The 5,332-nt window shown below is 46.6% G+C and overlaps 1 long non-coding RNA gene across 1 annotated transcript; it reads left to right on the top strand.

Annotated features, from left to right (window-relative positions):
* The first annotated feature begins 1,098 nt into the window (after positions 1-1,098).
* LOC116538121 lies at positions 1,099-4,742 on the top strand. The gene is made up of 2 exons (XR_004263510.1): positions 1,099-4,049; positions 4,082-4,742. It is a non-coding gene; the product is annotated as an uncharacterized LOC116538121 (long non-coding RNA).
* Positions 4,743-5,332: the final 590 nt, after the last annotated feature.

The following is a 5,332-nucleotide window of genomic DNA, read 5'->3' as shown; positions in this document are numbered from 1 at the left end:
GCTGCTCCAGCTGTAACTAAAAAGACCAAGGTATAGCTCAGGCTATTTCTTCAGAGGGTGGAAGACCCAAGCCTTGGCAGCTTCCATGTGGTATTGAGCCTGCAGGTGCACACAAGTCAAGAACTAAGGTTTGGGAACCTCTGCCTAGGTTTCAGGGGATGCATGGAAATGCCTGGATGTCCAGGTAGAAGTTTGCTGAAGGGATGGGACTCTCATGGAGAACCTCTGCTAGGGCAGTGCAGAAGGGAAATGTGGGATCAGAGCCCCCACATAGAGTCCCTACTGGGGCTCTACATAGTGGATCTGTGAGAAGAGAGCCACTGTCCTCCAGACCCCAGAATGGTAGATCTACTGACCTGGAAGATTACACCATATGTCTGGAAATGCTGCAGGCACTCAACGCCAGCCCATGAAAGCAGCCAGGAAGGAGGCTGTATCCTGCAAAGCTACAGGAGAGATGCCCAAGACCATGGGAACCCACCTCTTTTGCATCAGCATGACCTGGATGTGAGACATGGAGTCAAAGGAGATCATTTTGGAGCTTTAAGATTTGACTGCCCCACTGGATTTAGGACTTCCATGGAGCCTGTAGCCCCTTTGTTTGGGCCAATTTCTCCCATTTGGAATGGCTGTTTTTACCCATTGCCTGTACCCCCATTATATCTAGGAAGTAACTAATTTGCTTTTGATTTCACAGGCTCATAGGTGGCAGAGACTTGCCTTTTCTCGGATGAGACTTTGGACTGTGGACTTTTGAGTTAATTCTAAAATGAATTAAGACTTTGGGAAGGCATGATTGCCTTTGAAATGTGAAGACATGAGATTTAGGAGGGACCAGGAGTGGAATTATATGGTTTGGATGTGTCCCCACCCAAATCTCATCCTGAATTGCAACTCCCACAATTCTCACATGTCATAGGAGGGACCCAGTGGGAGGTGATTGAATCATGGGAGTGGGTCTTGTGCTGTTCTCATGATAGTGAATAAGTCTCATGAGATCTGATGGTTTTATAAAGAGGAGTTCCCCTGCACAAGCTCTCTCTCTTTGCTGCCATCCATGTAAGATGTGACTTGCTCCTCCTCACCTTCTGCCATGATTGTGAGGCCTCCCCAGCCATTTGGAGCTATAAGTCTATTAAACCTTTTTTTCTTGCCAGTCTAGGTATGTTTTTATCAGCAGCATGAAAACAGACCAATATATATCCCCAAAGTTAGATACTTTATCATATTACAATTGTGTGGATTTGGGATTTGCAGGACTCAGCTGTTTGATTCTCTTGATGAATGTAGCTCCAACTGAGGTCACTCCATGATAATCAGCTTGTAGGTGTGCTGGGCTGGCCTAGAGAGCCCAGGATGGCTTCATTTACATGTCTGGTGGCATTGGCTGGTGGGGGCTGCCTGCAAGGCTGGGCTCAGTTGGGACCACTATCCAGAGTACCTGAACATGGCTTCTCCAACCTAGACTTATTGGTGCAGTTGATTCATTACATGGCAGCTCCAAGCTCCGAGAGAGAGTGTTGTAAGAGAGGCGAGGTTGGCTGACACCCTCCTAAGGCCCAGACCCAGAAACTGACAAGCACTACTTCTGCAGTATTCTAGTGGTCAAGCAATCATAAGCCTGCCCAGAGCACCCCACCTCACCTCTCCATGTAGGGAGTGTCAAAGAATTTGGGACCATCTTCAATCTACCACAATCCCCATTCTTCACTTGCAGTCCCTTCCCACACAGGCAGTCTTTCTGTGCATCTTATGTGCATCCTTGAATTTAAACATAGTCTCTAACGTAAGTTATGTAAATCTGTGTGGACATCTCCCTTGCTTCTGACTGATAGATGCTTCTCCAAGGCGTGCACCCACCACGTTTACTTCTATCTTCCAACAGGGATGGGCTCCTGAGTAGCCAATGCCCCCGCCAGAAGCAATGCAGAATGAGCACTTCCCCACGTTTTGGACAGAGAGTGTCTCTGAGCTGCATACCGAGGAGTGACATTGCATTTCTGGGTCATGGGCAGAAGATTTACACAGTCAACTTGAATCAGTACCATCAGACGGCTCTCCAGAGTGGCTGCACCTTCTCACACTCCCTTGCAGAGAATGAGGGTTCATCTTTCCCCCACACTCCAGCCAACACTTGGCATTACCTGACTTTCTAATTTTTGCTAATCTGATGAGTGTACAGAGTAAAGTTTCATGTTGCATCTTTAAACAAAGAGTGAAAATATAGAGGAAAAGGATAGGAAGGAAGGACGTTAGGAGGGAAGGAAAATGACAGCTGGCTAAGGGGGAAGGATTGGAAAGTCAAGTTTTCTGGACTGCACAGTACCCTACGGAATCCTAGGGGCCATCAGAGCTGCAGGTCACCTTGTGCAAAAGTGCAAAACATAGTTAGACATATGGAATTTGGCCTCCTGGCATCCTGGCCAGAAGGAGTTCATTCCACAGGGCCAAAGCTGGCTGTGCCTGCCTCCCTCTGGGTTCCTGGAAGCCGAGGAAGGGTGGACCAGCCTCCAGCTCCCAGGTCCTTATGCTCATGAGATTTTGCTCCTCGTATTTCTCTCTCAGTACTTTCCCAGTGGCCAGGGAGTCCATCTTTAGGGGGGACCTGTACAGTATTGTTTTAATCTTCAGCTCTCTCTGCTTCCTCTCTGTTCCCTTCTTCTTCTCCTTCTTTATCACACAGAACAGATGTGGAAAAAGCCAAGCCTTTAGGAACATCTGCTGAGACACCCAGGCTGAGGAAACTGTGACCCCTTCTGACTGTTGGGTTTCATCCAAGGACCTCAGTTCTCTGGCCAGAGTATTTGCATCAAAGTCAGCAAGTTATTCTAGCTATTTAAGACAATTTGCTAAATCCCTGAAGACTTGCACACATAGAAGGAAGAGAGAGATGCTATTTTTTAAATGTGGGCTGCAGTTGGAGCTGGCTTGCCCAGAAGTGCAGAATTCCCAGTGCTTCCCAGGGAGCATGCGTTACTCTTGGAAATACCTGGATACATAGGCAAGGTATAGGAAAAAAGTTGAATTCTTCTGACTAAGAAAGAAACTGCAATCTGGAACTTGATCAGCAGCTGCATGCTGACTGCTAGAGGAAGAAGGGTTTGTTTCTGGTTTTGTTTCTTTGTTTTTTGGGGGAGGGGACAAAGTGATTTCTGAAAGAGAGTGAGAGGACCCAGAAGTAAAAAGGTGGCAGAGGGAATTGGAGGAGGAAATGGGACAGTGATAAATTCCGCCTAGCAGGAGTTCCCTGCCCAGCTGAGGACTTCAGTTTAGAATCATTTACTTTGGGGATAACACCTCTTGTTAACTGCAGACCTGCAGGAAACATCTGCTAAACTTGACAGCTGTGTGCTGCTGGTGGTCATTGAAAGACCAGCATTAAGTTGACAGGCAGAAAGAAAAAGACAGTCCCAGAGGGAAGAAAGGAATGAGATGGAGTGCTCAGTGTGAACGGGAAATCAGAGCCAGGGATGACCAGTAAAATATAAGCCCTGGGGGAATCTAGAAACATCTTGGAAAGGGCCCAAGGCGTTTTCATAACATGTGGGCTGGGCGACTCTCGGGAAGGACCCCAGACTGGCGAACTTGGAAATATGCAAACTGAAGGTATCTAGGTTACACATGAGTGGATGGATGCACACACACGCACATGTGCACACACGCACACACATGCCCACATACACATGCACACACACATGCACACACAGGCACACCCCCAGGTCCCCTAGGGTGGTAGTCCTCAACCTTAGCTGCACATTTGAATTGCCTGGGGGCTTTAAAAAATGCCAGAGCCTACCCTCACCCCAATGCCACCAACCCAATGACATCAGAATCTATGAGAATCAGACACACACATCAGGTTTTCAAAGCTCCCAGGGCTGAGCAGCACTGTTCTACAGGCTGACAGCTCCAGCTGCCTAGAGGGCAAAGGCCAGCTACAGTCTCCTGCAACCAAAGACTCACCTGAGCTATCGTGCCCTTCCATCACACCCTGTCCCCAGGCCTTCTCCCTTCCTTTCTCACCACTTCCCCTATCCCCTTCCCAACAGGTATCCTCCCACAGTCACAAGATAAGACACAGGCACCCAGTGGAATTTAAACCTGAGACAAGCCACAAATAATTTTGTTTAATATAAGTATGAGCTGTGTAAATTCGTATCTACCATGCAACATACTCATACTAAAAGTTATTTGTGATTTCTCTAAAATTCAAATTTAACCAGATGTCCTGCGTTTTTAGTTGCTAAATCTGACAACCCTAGATAGGGACAACTTAAGTAAAATATTTTCTTCCTCGACAAGGGACAGAAATCTGGCACCACCGCTAGCACCAGATCCAGAGTCAAAGCCTAGGGCTCCTGGGCTGAGCCCCTGGGAGAATCAGCAAAGCTTTCCGCCTTCCCCAGACCGTGCTGTGGGCACGCAGTACTGCGAGTTATCACCACCAGAGGGCGCACTCTGAGCAGGCAGGAGGAGGCAGCGAAGAAACGACCCCAACCCATGGATGCTTAGGGACAAAGTGAGGGCTCAATCCCCAAAGGAGCACTAGTAGGGTGGAGGGACATTTCTTCCTCTTCTAAACTAAATGATGGTGAAGACACCTGAGATTCAATGAGAGAGAAGGGTGAGCCCAGGGTAGAATGGTAAGACTTAAAACCTGACAGGTGTTTCTTTTATAGTGATTTATTGCTTTGATTGTTAAAAACTGCATAAATGAAATAGTCAAACCATTCAGAATTAAACGTGAAAGTCCTCATTTTAATGTTCCCATCCCACCTGCCTTGCACATGTGTCATGGATCTTCCTTGATCTACTTCTATGCACATAAAGTGTATGTATGTGTATGTGTCTGTATTTGGTTTTTATTGGTTAAATTCTTTACACAAATGCCATCATAATGTGTATGTAGATAGATAATTTCTAGAAAATCCTTTTTTTCATCATTTTCACATTTTGAGGAGGATCACTCTGTGCTATATGTAGTATCAATTTCATTTAATCTTCACAATGACCCTATGAGGTAGGGGCTAGTGTTATCCTCCATTATACAGATGGAGAAACAGTGGCACAGAGGCTACATGAGTTTCACAAGATCACACAGCAAGTAAGTAGTGAAGCTGGGATTTAAACATAGGCCATTTGGCTTTGGAGCACGAATGCTTAATCACTCTTCTGCAATGCTTGGCTTTAACCACTGCATCACAATCTAGCCTAGATATGGACCATAGTATATTTACAACCACTCCGTTTTTGATCCATATGCAGGCTGTGTCCAGGATTCCACTAGTATAAAAAAGGATGCAGAGGGGAGCTTTGTGCAGCAGCCAGAGGG

Source organism: Sapajus apella, unplaced genomic scaffold, assembly GCF_009761245.1.
Source record: "Sapajus apella isolate SASKATOON/1434 unplaced genomic scaffold, GSC_monkey_1.0 scaffold117, whole genome shotgun sequence".
NCBI lineage: Eukaryota > Metazoa > Chordata > Mammalia > Primates > Cebidae > Sapajus > Sapajus apella.
This window is presented reverse-complemented; position numbering and strand designations above follow the sequence as displayed.